At 36.7% G+C, this 25,652-nt stretch overlaps 1 protein-coding gene across 1 annotated transcript in view; it reads left to right on the forward strand.

Annotated features, from left to right (window-relative positions):
- Positions 1-16,963: 16,963 nt before the first annotated feature.
- The window catches only part of LOC124712312 (anoctamin-6-like), a 54,605-nt gene continuing 45,916 nt past the window's right edge, over positions 16,964-25,652 (forward strand). Inside the window, exon 1 of the mRNA XM_047242605.1 lies at positions 16,964-17,011. The gene's annotated coding sequence lies outside the window, so the exon portion shown is untranslated. The remainder of the gene's footprint in view (positions 17,012-25,652) is intronic.

Genomic DNA, 25,652 nt, shown 5'->3' on the forward strand with positions numbered 1-25,652 from the left:
ACCCCGTACTATATGTGATAAATGCTAGGGAAAAGGAAGATAATCTGCTAGATTTTCAGAGAGTACAGTATAATTGTCTGCACATGTCATGCAGTTTCCTTCAGTACGCAGCTTCTTTCTTCCAACTTTAATTATTGATACGTGATACTGTTTTAATTTTTCGTTCAGAATCTTTACTATTTCTTCATACACACAGTTTAAGAAGACTGGAGATAAGTTTTTCAACTGTATTTATTTAAAGAATAGATATTTTGCACATGAACTTTACTTTTGAGACAGTGTCTGTAAGCATTTCACAGAGTACATTTGCCAATTTATTTTTAACATCAAATTCTGAAATTTTGTATCTGGAATTTCCCTATCAACAGAGTCAAATGCCTACATGAATGAAACCCACAGATATTACAAATATGTCTTTAGAGTTCAGAAGTCAGTGTCAGATTATGAATTTCAAATTGAATGTATGCTCCAAGCTGAATCTGCCTTTTCTAAAGCACCCTAGAAATTACTTTTATTGTTGACTGTGATTTTTTTCAGAAGAATTTTTATAAATACTTGATAAGCAAACATAGTTATTTACTTCTTTGTTTTCACCTTTCTTATGAAGAGGATTTATTAAGGCAATTTTCATTTCTTATGGGATCTTTTCTGTTTTACAAATTTATTCAAAAACCCTTTGCAGATATTTTATAGTTTCTTTGCCATTTTTAGTTCATTGATGGTAAAATGTGTAGGTTATATATCCAAGAGAATCTTCTGTTTGGTTAATGTACATACATGTTGATTCATTACACAGTACTGAAGATCATTGAAGGTTCTCTCTCATGGTGGAATTTACAGAAGATGATAAATGAATGAATAGATGAATGTACATAATGCGAGTTATTTCTAAGAGCACAAAATGCCAAGTCAAGATCATTAGTTTATTTACTGGTGACCCTGTAGGAATTCATTATCCTGTTACTTGTACACTGCAACAAATTTTACACATAGCTACGTTTAGTATATGACATTTAATATCTGTTTCTATGTGTTGTGAGTTAACTGTACTCAGCTATCATCAGATCTACTGGTATATCTTTTATGGTTGTGTTTGGGCTATAGATTAGAAAGCTTGTGACAGTGTCAAACATTATAGTTTTTGAACAATCCTTTGAAATTATTGGAAGACCCTGAATATAAGTTCAGAATCCTAATAATCTCAGTAACCTTGTGCAACTCCACATTTTATGGCTGTGTCTTCCCCTCCTTTTTCTGAGTTTACTTTCATACCAGTGGTATAGTTTGTAAATGTGACACTTCACTTCTCATTCTGAAGATATGACTCAAGCCATGCAAGATGAATGGATGACTTTATTGACTCAACATTTTTGCTTACCAAGCAAACTCTTTGGTCCACTCTATGAAAGACCATTATAATTTCACAAATACACCAACAAGATGTGATATCAAATAGGGTTCTCACTACAGAAATTCCTTTGATGCAGTTAAATGGAGAGGCAGTTAACAAATTAAGCTTTGAAAAATGAATAAGCATTCTACTGTGGGCCTCTTCCTAAAAAAAGGCCTCTTTCCAAAAGAAAGGGACTCTTTCTAAAAATAATAATAATAATAATAATAATAATAATAACACACAGAACAAAATTATAAATGAAGAACAAAAAGGCTGTTGCAAAGGAGCACGAGGATGTAAAGAGCAACTGATAATAGATGCAGAGGTGACATATCAAGCTAAAACTAAACAAAGGTCACTACACTATGCATACACTGATTACCTAAAAGCTTTTGATAGTGTACCCCACTCATGGTTACTACAAATATTGGAAATATACAAAGTAGATCCTAAACTGATACAGTTCCTAAGCATAGTAATGAAAAATTGGAAAACCACACTTAATATCCAATCAAATTCTAATAATTTCACATCACAGCCAATACAGATTAAGCTTGGAATATACCAAGGAGACTCATTAAGTCCTTTCTGGTTCTGCCTTGCTCTGAACCCACTATCCAAGAAGCTAAATAATACAAATTATGGATACAATATTACTGGAACATACCCACACAAAATCACACATTTGCTATACATGGATGATCTAAAACTACTGGCAGCAACAAATCAACAACTCAACCAATTACTAAAGATAACAGAAGTATTCAGCAATGATATAAATATGGCTTTTGGAACAGACAAATGTAAGAAAAATAGCATAGTCAAGGGAAAACACACTAAAAAAGAAGATTACATATTGGATAACCACAGCGACTGCATAGAAGCGATGGAAAAAACAGATGCCTATAAATATCTAGGATACAGACAAAAAATAGGAATAGATAATACAAATATTAAAGAAGAACTAAAAGAAAAATACAGACAAAGACTAACAAAAATACTGAAAACAGAATTGACAGCAAGAAACAAGACAAAAGCTATAAATACTTATGCTATACCAATATTGACCAACTCATTTGGACTAGTGAAATGGAGTAACACAGACCTAGAAGCACTCAATACACTTACACGATCACAATGCCACAAATATAGAATACATCACATACATTCAGCAACTGAAAGATTCACATTAAGCAGAAAGGAAGGAGGAAGGCGATTTATCGACATAAAAAAACTACATTATAGACAGATAGACAATTTAAGAAAATTCTTTATAGAACGAGCAGAAACTAGCAAAATACACAAAGCAATCACTCATATAAATACATCGGCTACACCACTGCAATTTCATAACCACTTCTACAACCCTTTAGATCATATAACATCAACAGATATGAAGAAAGTAAATTGGAAAAAGAAAACACTACATGGCAAGCACCCGTATCATCTAACACAGCCACACATCGATCAAGATGCATCCAACACATGGCTAAGAAAAGGCAATATATACAGTGAGATGGAAGGATTCATGATTGCAATACAGGATCAAACAATAAACACCAGATATTACAGCAAGCATATTATTAAAGATCCCAATGCCACAACAGATAAATGCAGACTTTGCAAACAACAAATAGAAACAGTAGATCATATCACAAGCGGATGTACAATACTAGCAAATACAGAATACCCCAGAAGACATGACAATATAGCAAAAATAATACATCAACAGCTTGCCTTACAACATAAACTTATAAAACAACATGTTCCCACATACAAGTATGCACCACAAAATGGACTGGAGAACGATGAATACAAATTATACTGGAACAGAACCATTATAACAGATAAAACAACACCACATAACAAACCTGACATCATACTCACCAATAAAAAGAAGAAATTAACACAACTAATCGAAATATCCATACCCAATACAACAAATATACAGAAGAAAACAGGAGAAAAAATTGAAAAATACGTCCAACTGGCTGAGGAAGTCAAGGACATGTGGCATCAGGATAAAGTTGACATTCTACCAATTATACTATCAACTACAGGAGTCATACCACACAATATCCACCAGTACATCAATGCAATATAGCTACATCCAAACTTATATATACAGCTACAGAAATCTGTAATTATTGACACTTGTTCAATTACCCGAAAGTTCCTAAATGCAATGTAACATATACCGTACAGTTAAAAGGAAGTCACGCTTGATCAAGGTCTGTGTCACCTTCCATTTTTAACCAGACATAACATCTGAGACAAGAAAGAAATAATAATAATAATAATGTTGGATGAAAAGGGGATGAGTGAACAGAGTCTACAGTTATAGGTGATACCTTCTATTCCTAGAAACTGAAAGGTCTGGGCATCAAATCCCAGTCTGTGTTTTAGCCTAGCATTTACCTCTTATTGATGTGGAAATTCATCAGAAATAACACATGGTTTGGATTCCACATAAAACTGTCAGTCCTCTTTCCACAGTTGGATAACTGGGTTAGTTTAGGGACACCCAGGTCACCAGAGTGGTGTCCAATGAAAAGACTTGCACCAGGCCATTGAGATACACAGAATTATTATTAACCAGTAACATTTGATACCACAGTGACAAATTAATTACTGAATTTGGTGGTTGATAATGTGTCACTTTTGCAATATCTGTTGCCTGGGAATTTGTTTCCATTTGCTTCAACATTTTCAAAGGTTTTTTACTTAACAATGTTCCAAACATTTTGCTGTCTTTAATTTCTTCTAGTTTATCATAATGGAGTTTTAACTTATTAATATAAATTCATTATTCAAAATTTCTATCAAGTACTTACTTTCATGAAGTGAAATTTTTAGTATTTTTGATAGACACATATAAAAGTACATGTAACTAACCTAGCTTTTGGAACTATTAATTCCTTCATTGGGGAGAGAAGACTGATGGGTTATGGAAGGTTAAAATGGAAAACACCAAGGTGAAATAAATTGACATGTTATGAGGATGAGGGGAGACAAAGATGAAGAGGCAACAGAGAATATACGAGGGTGGTTCAGAAAGTAACCTCCGATTGGTCACAGTGCGGGTTGTGGGGTTAGTAGCGACGCCATCTGTGCGTTCACGCACTCAACAGGTCAGTCGGCATCAAGCCGTTGTCGAGTGAACGTCGTACCTGCGCTAGTTTAGTTTTTGTGGCATTTTGAAATGTGTGCTGCAATAGAAAACCCCGCCAAATGTGAAGTGCGTGCTGTCATAAGGTTTTTTACAGCCAAAGGATATTCTGCAGCAGCTATTCATCGTGAGCTTTGTGCCGTGTACGGCCCAAGAGTTATGAGTGAAGGAGTTGTCCGTGAATGGGTACGTTTATTTAAAAGTGGACGAGAAAACGTTCATGATGAAGAGAGGAGTGGTAGACCATCATTGGTGACTGACGAACTCGTTCAGACAGTTGATGCAAAAGTTCGTGAAAATCGACGTTTCTCAATGTCGGAGTTGTCTACTGGTTTTCCACAGATTTCTAAGACTCTCTTGTACGAGATAGTGACAGCAAGATTGGGTTACCGTAAGTTCTGTGCACGATGGGTGCCCAAAATTCTTACCGACCACCACAAAACTCAAAGAATGGCCTCTGCATTAGACTTCCTGTCACGTTATGAGGACGAAGGAGAACCATTGTTAAACAGAATCGTGACCGGTGACGAAACCTGGATTAAGTATGTGAACCCTGAGACAAAAGAACAATCAAAGATGTGGGCACATTCAAATTCGCCTACCAAACCAAGAAAAGCCTCGCAAGATTTTTCTGCCAGAAAACTGATGGCAACGGTGTTTTGGGATGCCAAAGGGGTGTTGTTGGTTGAATTCATGGAACGTGGTACGACCATTAATCAAGACGTGTACTGTGAAACAATAAAAAAGTTATGACGGCCTATACAGAACAAACACCGTGGTATGCTGACTTCCGGTATCGTTTTTTTGCACGATAACGCCCGTCCTCACTCTGCTCGCAGAACAACGGCCCTTCTTGAGTCCTTCAAGTGGGACGTTATCAACCATCCACCTTACAGCCCAGACCTGGCGCCAAGTGATTATCACCTCTTCATGCATTTGAAGAAATGGCTCGGGTCACAGCGGTTTGATGACGACGAAGAGCTCAAAGATGCGGTCACAGGCTGGCTCCAGGCACAAGCGGGTGATTTTTATGCAGAAGGAATTTCAAAGCTTGTGAAGAGATATGATAAGTGCCTCAATTGCTATGGAGACTATGTAGAAAAATATTGCAAAGATGTAGTTGTAAGATGTATATATTAAAATATTTTTATTTAACTTGGTGTATTTTTTTAAATCAACCGGAGGTTACTTTCTGAACGGCCCTCGTAGGATGTTAGGATGTCAAAGACAATTAATGTAAGCACAGTCCAATCCAGCAATAGAGCACAGTAAGAAGTAAATGTGGATTAAGTGGAAGAGAAGTGAAACGAATGGTGTAATTAAACATAAGGGGTAAAAAGGAGATGGGGACTGGTGATGAGGGAAGCGAAGATGAGGAGAATGAAGGTGAAGAAGTAAAAAACAGTAAAGAAAATAATGAAAGGTAACCAGGGTGTATGCGATCTGGGACAACTGAGAGATCTGGGAAAAACCCGGGAATTTTTTCATCTGGGAGGAAATCGGGAATTTTTTTAGAATTCCGGGAATTTTTCATTGTTGTAGTTTTCAGTTAAGTTTTTGTGATTTTGGCTGGTAAGAATTGATACTCTAACAAAGGATATTACTTTATCCCGCTACTGCAGAATAATTCTGCAGCAGCAAAACATGAACAAGAGAAAAAAAGAAAATGGAAATGAAATTTAAGTTGCAAAGGAATTGCGCCATATACAACAACAAAACACAGTGCTCAGACGAGCGTCTGCCAACAGCAAAGTGTGTCAAAGGCTTTAGAAAGACAATGCTTCATAACAACAAATTGCCTCCGATGAGCGTGACGTGACAACTGTTTAAATTAGATTCGTTTGAGCAGTTACAGGTGGGCTCTTAGGCATTGGCAGTTGCTTCTGGTTACAGAAGTGTGGTTAGGTGCCACTATCTAGTATTTTCCCGGTTCGGAAATATCGTAGATCTGGAGCTGATGCACAGAGTAGTCTGAATTGTGGTGGGATGGTGGGTTGTCTCTAAGTGACCTGTGTTTACGTTCAGTCATTTTGCTGTTTCCTCTTCGTTTATTGCTCTCACGTTAAATGAAAACAAAATGTATTTTTGTGGCCGGGAGCTAGCAAATGAATTAAAATACGTTCGCATACGTACGGAAGGCTAAAATATGTTATTTGTTTCAGATTTTATTTCCACCTTTCTGACAGTCCAGTGTTAATCGCCTTGCAGAGCAATGAAGTTAATTTTCTCGGTTTGCTAAAGAGATTTGGCTTTTGTTAAATCTTTTCCGCAGAGGCAGTCAATTTATTTAAAACAAAGTGTTTAATTTCACACTGTTGGCTAGATTCAACTGTTCACTGCATTTCAAGTGCACACATGACATTATTCCATAATAAAGAACCAAACATGACATAATACAGTACTGGTACACCAAGAACCCCCCCATGAACCATGGACCTTGCCGTTGGTGGGGAGGCTTGTGTGCCTCAGCGATACAGATAGCCGTACCGTAGGTGCAACCACAACGGAGGGGTATCTGTTGAGAGGCCAGACAAACGTGTGGTTCCTGAAGAGGGGCAGCAGCCTTTTCAGTACTTGCAAGGGCAACAGTCTGGATGATTGACTGATCTGGCCTTGTAACAATAACCAAAACGGCCTTGCTGTGCTGGTACTGCGAACGGCTGAAAGCAAGGGGAAACTACAGCTGTAATTTTTCCCAAGGGCATGCAGCTTTACTGTATGATTACATGATGATGGCGTCCTCTTGGGTAAAATATTCCGGAGGTAAAATAGTCCCCCATTCGGATCTCCGGGCGGGGACTGCTCAAGAGGATGTCGTAATCAGGAGAAAGAAAACTGGCGTTCTACGGATCGGAGCGTGGAATGTCAGATCCCTTAATCGGGCAGGTAGGTTAGAAAATTTAAAAAGGGAAATGGATAGGTTGAAGTTAGATATAGTGGGAATTAGTGAAGTTCGGTGGCAGGAGGAACAAGACTTCTGGTCAGGTGACTACAGGGTTATAAACACAAATTCAAATAGGGGTAATGCAGGAGTAGGTTTAATAATGAATAGGAAAATAGGAATGCGGGTAAGCTACTACAAACAGCATAGTGAACGCATTATTGTGGCCAAGATAGATACGAAGCCCACACCTACTACAGTAGTACAAGTTTATATGCCAACTAGCTCTTCAGATGACGAAGAAATTGAAGAAATGTATGATGAAATAAAAGAAATTATTCAGATTGTGAAGGGAGACGAAAATTTAATAGTCATGGGTGACTGGAATTCGAGTGTAGGAAAAGGGAGAGAAGGAAACATAGTAGGTGAATATGGATTGGGGGACAGAAATGAAAGAGGAAGCCGCCTGGTAGAATTTTGCACAGAGCACAACATAATCGTAACTAACACTTGGTTTAAGAATCATGAAAGAAGGTTGTATACATGAAAGAACCCTGGAGATACTAAAAGGTATCAGATAGATTATATAATGGTAAGACAGAGATTTAGGAACCAGGTTTTAAATTGTAAGACATTTCCAGGGGCAGATGTGGACTCTGACCACAATCTATTGGTTATGACCTGTAGATTAAAACTGAAGAAACTGCAAAAAGGTGGGAATTTAAGGAGATGGGACCTGGATAAACTAAAAGAACCAGAGGTTGTACAGAGATTCAGGGAGAGCATAAGGGAGCAATTGACAGGAATGGGGGAAATAAATACAGTAGAAGAAGAATGGGTAGCTTTGAGGGATGAAGTAGTGAAGGCAGCAGAGGATCAAGTAGGTAAAAAGACGAGGGCTAGTAGAAATCCTTGGGTAACAGAAGAAATATTGAATTTAATTGACGAAAGGAGAAAATATAAAAATGCAGTAAGTGAAACAGGCAAAAAGGAATACAAACGTCTCAAAAATGAGATCGACAGGAAGTGCAAAATGGCTAAGCAGGGATGGCTAGAGGACAAATGTAAGGATGTAGAGGCCTATCTCACTAGGGGTAAGATAGATAACGCCTACAGGAAAATTAAAGAGACCTTTGGAGATAAGAGAACGACTTGTAAGAATATCAAGAACTCAGATGGAAACCCAGTTCCAAGCAAAGAAGGGAAAGCAGAAAGGTGGAAAGAGTATATAGAGGGTCTATACAAGGGCGATGTACTTGAGGACAATATTATGGAAATGGAAGAGGATGTAGATGAAGATGAAATGGGAGATATGATACTGCGTGAAGAGTTTGACAGAGCACTGAAAGACCTGAGTCGAAACAAGGCCCCCGGAGTAGACAATATTCCATTGGAACTACTGACGGCCGTGGGAGAGCCAGTCCTGACAAAACTCTACCATCTGGTGAGCAAGATGTATGAAACAGGCAAAATACCCTCAGACTTCAAGAAAAATATAATAATTCCAATCCCAAAGAAAGCAGGTGTTGACAGATGTGAAAATTACCGAACTATCAGCTTAATAAGTCACAGCTGCAAAATACTAACACGAATTCTTTACAGACGAATGGAAAAAGTAGTAGAAGCCAACCTCGGGGAAGATCAGTTTGGATTCCGTAGAAACACTGGAACACGTGAGGCAATACTGACCTTACGACTTATCTTAGAAGAAAGATTAAGGAAAGGCAAACCTACGTTTCTAGCATTTGTAGACTTAGAGAAAGCTTTTGACAATGTTGACTGGAATACTCTCTTTCAAATTCTAAAGGTGGCAGGGGTAAAATACAGGGAGCGAAAGGCTATTTACAATTTGTACAGAAACCAGATGGCAGTTATAAGAGTTGAGGGACATGAAAGGGAAGCAGTGGTTGGGAAGGGAGTAAGACAGGGTTGTAGCCTCTCCCCGATGTTGTTCAATCTGTATATTGAGCAAGCAGTAAAGGAAACAAAAGAAAAATTCGGAGAAGGTATTAAAATTAATGGAGAAGAAATAAAAACTTTGAGGATCGCCGATGACATTGTAATTCTGTCAGAGACAGCAAAGGACTTGGAAGAGCAGTTGAATGGAATGGACAGTGTCTTGAAAGGAGGATATAAGATGAACATCAACAAAAGCAAAACGAGAATAATGGAATGTAGTCTAATTAAGTCGGGTGATGCTGAGGGAATTAGATTAGGAAATGAGGCACTTAAAGTAGTAAAGGAGTTTTGCTATTTGGGGAGCAAAATAACTGATGATGGTCGAAGTAGAGAGGATATAAAATGTAGGCTGGCAATGGCAAGGAAAGCGTTTCTGAAGAAGAGAAATTTGTTAACATCCAGTATTGATTTAAGTGTCATGAAGTCGTTTCTGAAAGTATTTGTATGGAGTGTAGCCATGTATGGAAGTGAAACATGGACGATAAATAGTTTGGGCAAGAAGAGAATAGAAGCTTTCGAAATGTGGTGCTACAGAAGAATGCTGAAGATTAGATGGGTAGATCACATAACTAATGAGGAAGTATTGAATAGGATTGGGGAGAAGAGAAGTTTGTGGCACAACTTGACCAGAAGAAGGGATCGGTTGGTAGGACATGTTCTGAGGCATCAAGGGATCACCAATTTAGTATTGGAGGGCAGCGTGGAGGGTAAAAATCGTAGAGGGAGACCAAGAGATGAATACACTAAGCAGATTCAGAAGGATGTAGGTTGCAGTAGGTACTGGGAGATGAAAAAGCTTGCACAGGATAGAGTAGTATGGAGAGCTGCATCAAACCAGTCTCAGGACTGAAGACCACAACAACAACAACACCAAGAAATCTGGACATACGAATGTGCACTTTAATCCAAATTATGCATTTTAGTATTGTTCACGAAATTCCGATGCTCTTGAAGTATCCTCTGATGTCTTGTTTCTTTTATGTCATAATGTAAGATCTTTTAATATTTCACATGTAGGAATATCGGGTTTCCGGCGTCATCGTAGCTGCACAAGCGCGGTGACACCTGTTATCTGGCACTCTCAGGCAACTGCTGAAACAAACCTATCTCTAACAGGCCGTGGGGAAATGTTATGATTGGTGATTGGAAAAGCCTTACATTCCAAGTAAATTTCCATTTATGCAAGACGAACTATGTGCGAGAATGTATGATGAATTTCTTAAATCACAAAGCATTTGACTCTCATTTAAAAATCAACTCTTTGAGGACGGCCATTTAGAAGAATTTCAAGCCCAGAAGATCAGACATTTACATTGGTATTAAAAATTTACTGGCATATTTGTGTGATGTATCTTAAAGTGTAACATCTGCAAAAAGATCAACATTATATGTGGAAGCTTAGCTTCTCTTCCAGCTTATTAATCTTGTTATGTGAGTGCTATGTCTATTAAATTAAACCATTAGCTTTCCTTATTTGTGTGTTCGCGCTACTTAAGAGTGATCTTGCTACTGACTGACTGCATCACGTGTCTTATACTGTCATCAGCTGGCGAGATCACGTGACGTGAGCTATGACTGGCTTACAAAAGCGCATCGCAATCTCGATTTCAATGCTTAGGAAAGTGAAATGCGGTGTTTGTTGGAATTCTGATTTATACCTTCATAATACAAAAATATGCAGTGTACATGTTGCTGCACATCAAAGGTCTTTCAAAATGTGTTTTCCCCCCCTGAGTTTTGTTTTCTAAAGTGCCGGGAAATTCTACCTAGGTATATAAAACCATAAACATTCAATTAATTGATTAGTTTTACAGTGCTGAGGAAGAGTATACTGTCACTTAACACAGAAAAAGAGTATTTTCACCTGGGAGAAAGTGTATTTTGAACCGGGAAATCCGGGAAAAATCTGGCAATTTTTTTTCCTTGTCCACGTATACACCCTGGTAACATAGTAAATAAATAAAATGTCATGAAAAAATAGAGAAGTGAGGATTATGTATTATTAGCCGATAAGTGCAGGGGATATTGGAATGCATGGATATACTGAAAAGGAATTATCACATCTGGAGTTCAGGGAAATTTGAACTGGATGTGAGGATCTAAAAAGTTTGTGTAGTATAGTATGTACTTAGGTCTCTTGGATCATGCTATAGAGCATGTTTGGCAGCTGTGTACTGGTGTCCCCAAGAGAGAGGTTTCTCACATGCCCATTCATTTGCCCAGCCACAATGGGAACCATTTCCAAATAACATAATGTGTATTTGAGACGCTTTAGTTGGTGAACAATGTGTGTTTTTGCAGGTCACTCACCTTTGATGCATAGCATTCATCACCTGTGGGTCTGGAGTATGTGGTGTAATGGGTGTGTGCATGGGTCAGGTTTTATAGTGAGGACAGTTGCAGGGGTAGGAACCGTGGAGTAGAGATAATGGTTTGGGAATGTTATATGTTGCCAAGGATATTTTGTTAGATTGGGAGGATAGAAGGTAACAGTGGGTGTTGTGAAAAGGATAATCAGTTCTTAACATGAGAGGAAGGTATTGTACAGGAGATTTGTGTAGGAAAAATAGTTGTGGGAGAGAAAAGCCAGTTACTAACTGTTGGCATAGGTGTTGGACAGATCCAGTGGGAGGGGAGGAGGGCTAGGCTCAAGGGAAGGAAGCTTTTGTTGTGGATGGAGTATCAGCTTGTTAGGACTGACATAAACAGCATTAATTCTGTAGTATTTCTGGAAGCTACTTGTGCTCACAAGGAATTCTCCATAACTTACATATGTGCATTAGTCTTAGAGCATATCAAACAATGGAAAGTCCAGAATGGACTAATGATATGGAAAGGATAGGTTGTTGTTTTTTATCACATAGACAAGGTACTGAGTCACAGACATGCACAACCGAAAAAAATGCTAGAAATATTTAAGCTTTCAAACAAAGTTCTTTGTCAGAAATGGAACTCACATTTTCACACAACTCACACATACATGGTTATTGACTTTAGGCACTAAGGCCTGATTCCGATCACATCTGACATACAAGTCTGAAATATGAATAGACAGTGCATACCCCTATCTCTGTTATGTTGAGCTTTGAAACCAAGATCAAAATCCTGGCTGATTACTTTGTAATTGCAAGTATGTGGGGTAGAACTTTTTCTCATTTATAGCTCAAACTCAGCCTTGATTTTAACAACTGAACAACCTACTGTATCAGCCTTACAAATATAATATTATGATTAGTGTAATTTTTGTAAAATAATGAAGACTAATGTGATAGTTATAACATTAACAATCAACTAGATGAAAGTTTGGAACTTTATTTTATAGTTCTTTCTGCATGTGCATTTTACAAGGAGCAGAGTTACATATTCTTCAATGAATTGATCTTTTCACATATGGTGACTCAAAGTATTAGCGTACGATAATTCAGAAATCCACATATAATGTTTTTTCTACTTTTACCAGAAATGATGCATGCCTTTATCCATTTCATCTGTTTTAAACAAAATATGTGTTTACATTCTATAGCTGTTACTAGTCCAGTTCAGATACTAAACCAATATATCAAAATGACATATCTTGTGCAGCAAAGATAACAGAAATTGTGCATTTAATACTAAGCACCCTTTGAGTTTAATAAGTCAAGCCATCAAATCATTATAACACATAGGAACTCTAAGGTTTGTTTTTGTATTGAAGCAGTATCATATTTCATTGTGAGTCTAATTCAGATTTGACTTTGCTATATACCAAATAGAGTAAGTGCAAATATTTGAATATGTCACATTACATCACAGCAATAGACTTAAGACTAAGATTATTACTTCTGAGAAGTAGGAGCTAAATGTTTTTCTTTCGAGCACAGTCTAGTACATGTTAGATTGTGTTTCAAGTAAAAATGAACAATTATGACTTATCATACAACAGTTACCCATACTACAACATTATTGGTCAAAATTGTTTGAAATGGTGGTTGGCATTCCACATCTGCATCTACATCTATACTTTGCGAACCACTATGAAGTGAAGTGCCTGGTAGAGGGTTCATCCATTGTACCAGTTATTAGGGTTTTTTCCTGTTCCATTTACATACAGAGCCAGGAAGTTTGAATGCCTCTGTGCATGCAGTAATTATTCTAATCTTATCCTCTTGATCCCTATATGAGTGATACATAGGAGGTTGTAGTATATCCCTAGAGTAATCATTTAGAGCCGGTTCTTGAAACATTGATAATAGACTTTCTTGGGATACTTTACGTCTGTCTTCAAGAGTCTACCATTTCAGTTCCTTCAGTATCTCTGTGACATCTCCCATGGATTAAACAAACCTGTGGTCTGTTTACATTCAGTATCCCCTGTTAGTCTTATCTGGTGCAGGTCCCACACACTGGAGCAAGATGGGTCACACAAATGATTTGTAAGCAATCTCTTTTGTAGACTGATTGAACTTCCCCAGTATTCTAATAATAAACTGAAGTCTACCACCTGCCTTATCCACGACTGAACCTATGTAATTATTACATTTCATATCCATACAATATGTTAGACCCAGGTATTTGTATGAGATGGCCAATTCCAACAGTGACTCACTGATATTATAGCCATAGGACACTAGGTTTTTTTCATTTTGTGAAGTGCAGAATTTTACATTTCTGAATATTTAAAGTAAGCTATGCTTTCTTCCCCAACTAACACTCTTCTCCTGGAAGCAACAGAAACATCTCCGCATATTTGCAGAACAATGCTGTGTAATCATTATATTCTACAAAGAGAGGCAGATACTTATCATTCACTGATAAAAAATGAGAAAAGCCTTCTCAAACTGGGAATTACAGGAATCTGAGGAAACAGCAGTTTTATATCTACAACTGGTCTGAACTCTTGAAATGTTGCAAAACAATATACACTGACCTGAAGTCCATCCAATGTTCCTAAATTAGTATTACAGCTCTTTTCAGTATTCCTGCTACATATGTTGATTGTTCTAGCAAAGGAAAAGGGCATGAATTGTTTTCACCTACTTTGTAACTGTAAGAAAAGTTGGCAGGATTACACAAATCTTATACAGTTGGTTGAAAAATGGACATGAAAGATTATACAGGTTGCACTTCCTTCTTTCCACAGACTGCAGAAGAAAGGAAGTTTCAACTACCATGGGATGCTTCAATATTTCTAGCTGACACAGACACCATTATACAGACAATAAAATACACAGGATTCCTCAAAATCCCCAGGGCAGTAATTCTCACTGACCCACAATGCATTCTGAAATCAATAAGTTACAGCAATTATAACAAAAAAACTAGTAAATAGACTCTCAACATACTAGAACTTTATTATCAAGCAGAGAATACTGGTTAAATTTTAGATGATTTTGTATGGATTGACCTCATTCTGGCATTAAATAAGTAGACAAAGCTGATCTGTGAGTAAGAAATGCAATTAACTGTGAAAGACATATGGAAATAAAACTACCATACACAGATTACATCCCTAAAATATTTAATTAATTTATTGATTTATTGTGACTTTTGGCCTGAAGGCCACACAGCCATCTCCTATTATTTTGGACATTTACAGAGTGGGGTTGTATATTTATCAAGAAATTTCAAAATTAGTTTTAAAACTGCTATATTGTTTTGATGAAGGAGAGGTGGTATAGTAATTGGTAATGATTGATGACATTGGATTAGTTGCTGCATGAAATCAGTTTGCTGATATGATATAGCTTACATTCAAAAAATTCTCAAGCATGTATTCAGTGAAGATGGCTAGGGAATGGTCCATGAATAAATCTCATGCATAAATGGAGCTTACAATTTGTTTTAAATTCATAACATTCAGTGATTCTTTCACAGCAGAGGGAAAAATCCTAAGCAGTTAAAGCTATGCAAATATACAACTGTGGTTTATAAATTCTAGACATTCAAGGAAAATAATAGCTTTCATTGTGAGAATGTGTCTCAAGTCACAAATCTTGCCCTGGCCCCTTTCATAAAAATGCGAGCTGGAGACACCTTAGTGTTAACATGATGAAGTAACAAATGCTGATGTCAATCACATCCTGTTTCAGTGCAAGCACTGTTAGACTGTTAGAAAGGCAGAGTCAAATGTTTAAAGGAGGTCCAATACCTGGTCACTGCCAGTCACTTTGCACTATCCGAGTTCTTGGAAATACAATTAGGAGTGCACATGATGTCATAGCCAGGTTTATAAAACAAAATGTAAGAGAAGTGGTGGCCATTGAACTTAATTCATGGATGGAATTAACTGCTTTAAATAAATGAGTGATTAGATGTTAAAATACTTTAAGTGAATACATACATCATTTACAATCTGAGGATAAATTCATGAATGTATGTCCCAAAATGTATGCATGGTGAAGGTCAAATATTATGTTGCTTTATTGTCAGTCATTTTAAATGTTGATGGCTAAAAAGTGTGTGTGCTAGAAGCCAAAAATAAATAAATAAATAAAATACATTATCTTTGAAATACGGACAAAAAGCAATGGTATTCAAACTACTAACAGCTTATAACTGCTAAATACAAGACTAGAACCTTTAAATATAAATGAATGATTTTTATAAGTATAAACAAATTATGTCCAGTGACAACTTACGCTCGATTGATTTCTTTGAATGTACAGTTTGGTGTTAGATTCAGAACCCCATAATAATCAACTTCCTTCTTCATTTCTTACTAAATTCTTGATTCTTAGAAGCACTTATTCACAGTTACACAGTAAATTCTCAGCCAAGACAAGCTCAAAAATCAGCCACCTTTCCAAGACAAAGAGACCTTAGAAAACAATCGCAATGGAGATGAACATTTTTATAATGCATAGTTGTTTATATATGATTGTGCTCAGTTAATTTCCCGGCACTGTAAGAAATGAAATTTATTTAGTTTTGTGTAATGAAGATTATTATTCTTTAAAGGATGAGCTTGTCTTATGCATGCATTTTCCTGTGAGTTTCTTTGAATATATAATTCAAAGAATAATTATAATCAGATAATAATTCTACTTAGTGAGCTCAGCTGATGTTTTTCATGCCTTCAACTAGGATTGAGAAGTGGATGTGAGATAAAGGAAAGAAAATTTTTTAGGATATCTGAACAGAATGATATCAGGACATGAACTGAGCAGTTTTACATTTTGTCTAATTGGTAGATATGGCCATGCTATCAGCATTTCTCTGTGCAAGATACATCACAGAAGAAAACAAAGTTCAAAACAAAAATAAAATTGTGGAAATTTTCTACATGACTAATGCTTAATATGAAGTCTGTTATAAAAGAATTTGCCAATTTGCGTATATTAGATAAATGATAGCTGGTGGAGTAAGAGTCTGTTTCTAGACGTCTCTGTAAGTCTGTTTTCCTGTATCCCAGTCAAATGTCAAGAGTGACTATTTAACTATGTGAGATGTGTAACACCTGTTTGACATTTGTAATTAATGTATCTACTCTTATATCTAATCTAGAGTGAGATAAAGTTATCAGTATACTACTCTGTCCTTGCAGAACCTGTAGCAGGATGTTTCATTCAGTATTGAAGTTTAATGCTCAGCATACAGTTCATATCAACTGTGCTTCGTGCAAAGTTCTCAGGTGAGTTTTTGTTTTCTGCTGTTTTCATAAACAAGAACATTTTTGGATATATGTCTGTATCAGAGAACAAAGGTACTAAGTTGTAGACAAGACTGATTACTATTTTAAAATTCTGAAATTAATACCACTATCTGAACACCTCCTTCACACAATAAACTATATCCCCTATTTTTTGTTGTTTGTGGTTGTAGAAATTCACTGGAGCAGCACAGTAGAGAAAAGTTCACAAAGTAAACTAACTCAGCTCTCATGACACATTGAATTGGCAGTGTTAACCACACAAAGTAGTAATGGGAAAACACGGGCTAGAACTTCTATCACTCTGTAAATGTAACAGTCATATGAACCCATGCACTGTTAATTCCATTAACACTTTCTTGATGAAGAAATTGAGTTTCTTTGAAACCTGCAATAATTTGTACAAACATTAGTTGTAATGTTAAATAAAATTGAGTTTATAGAGCAGTTATATGTACAAATGAACATAAATTTAAATAATCTCTGTGTTTTCTTCATTGTGTATAGCATTTTGTTCTTTACTGATTTCTAAAGCCATAAACTGGCTATGGACAATAAAACCCAGTGGGTAAAAGTAATAAGTAATGAACAGTTTCCCATATTTTTAATGAATGAAAGTTATTAATTTAAGTTGATATTCACTTGTTAATAACTGTGATCCTAGAAAATATCATTCTGTTCTCGGTGTTATATCACGTTCCTAAAAAATTAAAGCCCCGTCTCATTTTATGACCACATATGCTACATAATAGAGAATAAATATTTTCCTGTGTTATCATCAAAACTATTAGTGTTCAAAGTAACATATAAGTAAATAGTCTGCAGTATTCTTTAAACACTGATGTTGGATGTCAAGTTGTTAGCTTGACCACCTTTGGGTCCATCATTTACATGGTATATTATCCTATAGACCAGCAGAGGATGGACACAGTTAAACATTTGTAATGACAAAGTGAGACCAAACACACAAAAAAAAAGTTGCTTATCTTATTTTCATGATCAGCTCATTTGTGTGATCATATTATTGCTAGTAATATGTATAAATCATAAATTGCTTTCTGAAATGGCCTGAAGCTACTTTTTGTAGATTCTTCTGCTCTTGTGAACTTTTACAACCATGGGCCTGATGCATTTTGTCTTGGTAATGAGTGAAATAGACTTGAGCAATACTTGTTCCCTGATATTCTTTAGTTTATTTAAAGAATGAGCTGTGGCTGCTCTGAATTTAGCTTTGGTTAACACCAGACTAGTTCAAAATAAATCACTTTTTAGGTACAATTTTGCTTTGCTTTCAATGTAATGTCAATGTTTGTTGATTTTGCACAAATATCAGTTTGAAATAATATGTGTATTTAATAAATAAAACACCAAATTTTGGAAATATGTTATATGGCAGTTGTCTGGGTTCAATTTTTAAAACAATTGCAACTGTATGTCTGCAATATTAAGAATATGTTTATTGACCTCAATTGTGCATCAAATATTTCTATTCTTAACTGAAATTGCAACAGAATGCATAGGTATCTTTACACTATTTACTGAAGACATATATTCAAATGTAGTAGCAGATAATCTCTTGGCCAATGGGTTTGTATGCGAGTCCTAGTTCAGGTTATTCTGGATTCTTGTTTTCAAGGATCTTACCTGGTTTTTCTTAATAAGTAAGTCTCTATGTCAGTGTCTGCTTGTTTACCGTAGCTAGAGTCCATTATAGGAGTCTTATGGGCACTTGCAAATAGACATCTTTCATTACAGTACTGGCTGTTTCTTTTATGATCAAATCTCTAATCCATGATACATTCATACATTCAGTATTTAGTATAACAGAAACAGTCAGTCTAGATTGCATCTGATATTTATTTAGTCTGGTAACTGATTTCAGTCAAACATGACCATCTTCAGACCACTAACTCTTGGTGACGTGTGGAGCTGATACACGGAGGTGCTGTATGTACCAAAAGGTACCACTCAACAACTGCTACCTTTTGGTATGTACAGCAGCTCTGTGTACTGGCTCCACATGTCACCAAGGAGTAAATGGTCAGAAGATCATGTTTGACTGAAACCAGTTACCAGAATAAATACATATTAGTTGTGATCTAGACTGACTGTTTCTGTTATACTTCATTCTATCATTCGTCCATTCATTCATTCATTCATTCACGCACTGTCTTCCATAATGTTATTTCAAATGGAACCTTCAGGGACATGGAATGCAAAACACTATACATTAGCAGGCGGAAGCAATCGATTTAAGCTGAACATTCAAATTACAACTAGTGCAGATCTTGACTGGAATTTGCATACTTGTTGCAGATATTGTGATGAATTATTGAAGGGGAAGTTAATAATGTGCTCTTTTCCCATTTTAATGAGTAGCTGGTAATATCCAATTTCCCACCTGATGTCTCCTGGCAACCTATTAAAGATTTTGGCACCAGAAAATAAACATGCAAATGACTTTCACTCCCAGGATTGTGCTTATGAACTTCACTGTTTTCCTAGATGTCACTTTCATTATTAACCACAAATACCATTATGGAGTGAGTATAGTGGCACATGAATGTAAGAAGCTCAAGTTATCTGAAGAGTTCTTTGCAATGTGCTAGGTATGCAATATTCTTACTATGTGCTTTTGAAGAATAAATATTTATTTAATCTTAGCTGTATTTCCATGCAAAGATATGCCACAGGTTGGTATATTAACTGAAAGTATGCAATCCAGACTGGAAGGCAGCACAGTGAAATAAATTTCTAAGTGCAAAGCCAACAGAACTGAGCTTTTGGTTCATTTCTGTGTTCTGCTACCTTCTCAGGTTGTTACCAGTCAGATATCTAGAAATTTCACATATGGTATTTCTTTTAGTTGAATGCCCATTGACCTCTACTCTAAGTAATTTCTATTTGCTTGGAATGACATTGTATGGGTTTCAGTAAGATTAAATACTATAGAGTTTGCTACCAACTGTTTGTCAGCCTGTATCACAATCCTCTTGGCTTTGTTTAATATGGATGTGGTTGGACCCTTTACTAGTATATTGAAATCATCAGAAGACTTGACAGCGTCTGAAGAGTGTTGCAGTGTCTTTGGTAAACCATTTGTGTACATGAAGAAAAAGCGTGGGCTAAGCACCAAAGTTTGTGAGACACCAAATTTCAAGTTTCTCCACCGTGAAGTTAGTTCTGTTCCCTTATTAATTAATTAGCATGATTTTCTCTTTTCTGTTTTATACATTTGTTTGTAGAAGCCATCCGTTTTATAATTATAGGCCATATGCAGTACTCGTCTATACAGTCTTCAATAAAGCATGCACTTATGTCCCTGTTGATGCTTTTCTAACCCATTCTGTATCTCTCCATGCTGGTTCTTTATAAGAATGACTGCTGTATAGATGATATCATGCAAAATCCTGTCTTATTTGGTTTCAGCTTCTTGTTAACAACACATAGAAAGGCTCTCTTGAAATAGTAGTTTGATTGTGCTAAATATCATACATTCACCACATGCTACGCTTTTTTTGTATTCCTGTGCATCTATTAACTGCAGATAGGTTAAATAATTCTTCAAATATAAAAAAAAGGCTGCTAATCTGCATAGAAGAGGATGGATTGCAACAGGCTGGTAATGGATGTCACCATTGAAGTGTAAAATTGTGAGCATTCCCTTAAATATGATGAGTGTCACGTTTGCAATGGTTAATGCACAGATTCTGTTCATCTGAACTGTTCTTAATATTTCCATTTAATATTTTATGTTCTTCTCAGTTCTTCCTGGTTAATAGGCTTCAGAACACCTTCAAACATTAAATCAGTTATCAGTAGCCATCCATAGATGTCACAATCTGTTGCAGACTTAATGTACCATTAGTTTAAGATTCTAGTTTGAATCATTAACCGAATTATTTTACAGCCATAACTCTTGGCTACCACTTTCAAAGCAACTAATTATCACTGTTAAGGTATCACCAATGCGACTAAAGCACTTCTTTCAATGTAGTAAGTTATGAGTCACTTCCCTAAGCTATTAATATTTCTCATTAATAGCTTTTGAAAATTTGATTGCCTGTGTAGAATAAGTTCATAAATATAGAAATTCCTTTTAAAATCACTCACTAATAGAGTTGTGCAGTGTTAATCAGTTTCCAGTAAACTGGAAAAAATATTTCTTTTCTTGCCATTATAGAGGTGGTACTCTTCTTAAAAGATGTACTTGAAACAAGTTAATGAAGACACACTGTTATTAATCACACACTGATTGGTGTTACATAAATCACTACAGTTGAAAGACTTTTTCCAGATGATTTAAGATTGATAGGTAATTCATAATCTTTTTTGAACATTTTGTTATTAATAGACAGCATAGTAGCTCAAGACAATAAATACATCTACATCTACATCTACATGTACATCCATACTCCGCAGCCACCTGACGGTGTGTGGCGGAGGGTACCTTGAGTACCTCTATCGGTTCTCCTTTCTATTCCAGTCTCGTATTGTTCGTGGAAAGAAGGATTGTCGGTATGCTTCTGTGTGGGCTCTAATCTCTCTGATTTTATCCTCATGGTCTCTTCTCGAGATATATGTAGGAGGGAGCAATATACTGCTTGACTCTTCGGTGAAGGTATGTTCTCGAAACTTTAACAAAAGCGCGTTCCGAGCTATTGAGCGTCTCTCTTGCAGTGTCTTCCAATGGAGTTTACCTATCATCTCCGTAATGCTTTCGCGATTACTAAATGATCCTGTAACGAAGCACATTGCTCTCCGTTGGATCTTCTCTATCTCTTCTATCTTGGAATCTATAAGGATCTCATCAATATCCCATTACCACACACATGAAGTCAGCATCAATGAGTGGCAAGGGTAGACTGGGTTCACTTTTGTGGCACTTGTATCCTCTAACTGGGGGAAGAATTCAGTGATTTGGATACTCCAGATGACGATGGACATGCAAAACACAGTTAAGTACAAGCTGTTGGTGTCTGATCCATAAAGAGTAACCCTTGGCTCTGTCAACAGGCTGCCAACAGGGCTTGTCTAAAAAGCACCAATCAAGATTGATCCAACATTGGTAAATCAGGACCAAGCCACAGCACTGATGGACCAGCCATTATGTAAGCCAGACTTCCGTAACTGAAGGAGGATACGATAAGGACTTTGTGGAGCTATAAAAACATGGAACAATCCACACTCTTGGAGGTACTACTCAGGTAGCATAGGGTTTTGAGTTTTAACTAGCACTTCAGTAGGAGATAATATACATGTGAAATAGCACAGTTAGTTTGATGCCAAAACCTAGCCCCATAAAGTACTTCTTGACTAAGCTAGGTATATCTTAGTGTTGTTAGAGCTCTTGGTGCAGCTGTTTACTCTGTTGCAAACTTTTGGTGCCCTTTGTTCAGTGATCCACACTGCCAATTGCTACATTGTTAGAACACCACTGGATTGCCTTGCCAGGAACTTGCTCATTCAATATGAAACAGACAAGAAACAGGCAGCAAGTAAAAGATATTTTTAGTATACACATTACATATAGTGTACATTACATAAATGAACAATTAACACTTGTTATGTACTTGATGTCACCCAAGTGGATAATAAGGACAGCGCTGCTCCTTACAGTTAGGAGCACTGCAAACTCCACTCACGTAAGGGGAATCATATTAATACTGTAATGACGTACACAGTTAAAGGCCTTAGAAAGCTTACAGGAAATGCAAACGGGTTTATTTTTCTTGTTTAGTTTTATTAGAACTAATTTTCTGACATCATACTTGTTTTCTTTGTAGAAAACCTTCATGGATGGCAAACTGAGCAGTTGTTAAAAAGGTTGATGTCAAAAATGTGGTTCCATATTCTACTTCTACATCCATTCTCTGCAACATACATCATTCTGAGTCTGCTTAGGGTCTTTATTATTGGTCTCCCTCTACGATTTTTACCCTCCACACTGCCCTCCAATACTAAATTGGTGATCCCTTGATGCCTCAGAACATGTCCTTCCAACTGATCCCTTCTTGTAGTCAAGTTGGGCGACACATTCCTCTTCTCCCCAATTATATTCAGTAACTCTTCATTAGTGACATGATCTACCCATCTGATCTTCAGCATTTTTCTGTAGCACCACATTTCAAAAAGCTTTTTGTCTAAGCTAGTTATTGTCCATGCTTCACATCCATAGATGGCTACACTCCATAAAACACTTTCAGGAAAGACTTTCTGACACTTAAATTGATACTCGATATTAACAAACTTCTCTTCTTCAGAAACACTTTCCTTTTCATTGCCAGTATACACTTTATATCCTCTCTACTTTGACCATCATCAGTTATTTTGCTCCCCAAATAGCAAAACTCATCCACTACTTTAAGTGTCTCTTATACTAATCTAATTCCCTCAGTGTCACCTGATTTAGTTTGACTACATTCCATTATCATTGTTTTGCTTTTGTTGATGTTCATCTTATATCCTATTTTCAAGACACTGTCCATTCCGTTCAACTGCTCCTCCAGGTCCTTTGCTGTCTCTGACAGAATTACAATGTCATCGGCGAACCTCAAAGTTTTCTTTTTTCTCCATGGATTTTGATTCCTACTCTGAATTTTTCTTTTTTTTCCTTTACTGCTTGCCCAATATACAGATTGAATAACATCGGGGATATCCTACAACCCTGTCTTACTCCCTTCCCAACCACTGCTTCCCATTTGTGTCCCTCGACTCTTATAACTGTCATCTGGTTTCTGTACAAATTGTAAATAGCCTTTCGCTCCCTGTATTTTACTACTGCTACCTTCAGAATTTGAAAGAGAGTATTCCAGTCAACATTGTCAAAAGCCTTCTCTAAGTCTACAAGTGCTATAAATATAGGTTTGCCTTTTCTTAATCTATCTTCTAAGATAGGTCATAGGGTCAGTATTACCTCATGTGTTCCAGAATTTCTACGAAATCTAAACTGATCCTCCCTGAAGTCAGCTTCTACCAGTTTTTCCATTCATCTTTAAAGAATTCATGTTAGTATTTTGCAGCTGACTTATTAAACTGATAGTTTGCTAATTTTCACACCTGTCAGCACCTGCTTTCTTTGGAATTGGAATTATTATATTCTTTTTGAAGTCCAAAGGTATTTCACCTGTGTCCTACATCTTGCCCACCAGATGGTAGAGCTTTGTCAGGGCTGGATCTCCCAAGGCCTTCAGTAGCTCTAATGGAATGTTGTCTACTCCCAGGGCCTCATTTTGGCTTATGTCTTGCAGTGCTCTGTCAAATTCTTTATGCAGTATCATATCTTCCATTTCATCTTAATCTATGTCTTCTTTGATTTCCATAATATCGCCCTTGTATAGACCCTCTATATACACCTTCCACCTTTCTGTCTGCCCTTCTTTGCTTAGAACTGGGTTTCCATCTGAGTTCTTGATATTCATACAAGTGTTTCTCTTTTCTCCAAATGTCTCTTTAATTTTCCTATAGGCATATCTATCTTACCCTAAATCCTTACATTTGTCCTCTAGCCCCTCCTGCTGAGCCATTTTGCATTTCTTGTCGATCTCATTTTTGTTACATTTGTATTCCTTTTATGCCTATTTCATTTACTGCATTTTTAAATTTTCTCTTTCATCAGTTAAGTTCAATATCTCTTCTGTTACCCAAGGATTTCTACTAGCCCTTGGCCTTTTACCTACTTGATCCTCTGTTGCCTGCACTATTTCATCTCTCAAAGCTACCCATTATTCTTCCTCTGTATTTATTTCCCAATTCTTGTCAGTCGTTCCCTAATGCTCTCTCTGAAACTCTTTACAACCTCTGGTTCTTTCAGTTTATGCAGATCCCATCTCCTTAAATTCCCACCTTTTCACACTTTCTTCAGTTTTAATATACAGTTCATAACCAATAGATTGTGGTAAGAGTCCACACCTGCCCCTGGAAATGTCTTACAATTTAAAACCTGGTTCCTAAATCAGTCTTACCATTATATAGTCTATCTGAAACCATCCAGTGTCTCCAGGCCTCTTTCACAAATACAACCGTCTTTCATGATTTTTAAACCAAGTGTTAGCTATGATTAAGTTATGCTCTGTGCAAAATTCTACTAGGTGGCTTCGTCTTTCATTCCTTACCCCCATTCCATTTTCACCTACAACTTTTCCTTCTCTTACTTTTCCTACTATCGAATTCCAGTCCCCTATGACTTAAATTTTCATCTCCTTTCACTACCTGATCATAGATTTCTTCAGTCGCTTCATCATCTGCAGAGCTAGTTAGCATATAAACTTGTATTACTGTGGTAGGCATGGGCCTTATGTCTGTCTTAATTACAATAATGCATTCACTATGTTGTTCATAGTAGCTTACCCATCCTCCTATTTTTTTTTATTCATTATTAAACCTACTCCTGCATTACCCATATCTGATTTTGTATTTATAGTCCTGTATTCACCTGACCAGAAGTCTTGTTCCTCCTGCCACCAAACTTCACTAACACCCACTATATCTAACTTTAACCTATCCATTTCCCTTTTAAAATTTTCTAACCTATCTGCTCAATTAAGGGATCTGACATTCCATGCTCCAGTCCGTAGAATGCCAGTTTTCTTTCTCCTGATAACAACATCCTTCCTTCACAATA

Source organism: Schistocerca piceifrons, chromosome 8 (assembly GCF_021461385.2).
Source record: "Schistocerca piceifrons isolate TAMUIC-IGC-003096 chromosome 8, iqSchPice1.1, whole genome shotgun sequence".
In the NCBI taxonomy this organism is placed as follows: domain Eukaryota; kingdom Metazoa; phylum Arthropoda; class Insecta; order Orthoptera; family Acrididae; genus Schistocerca; species Schistocerca piceifrons.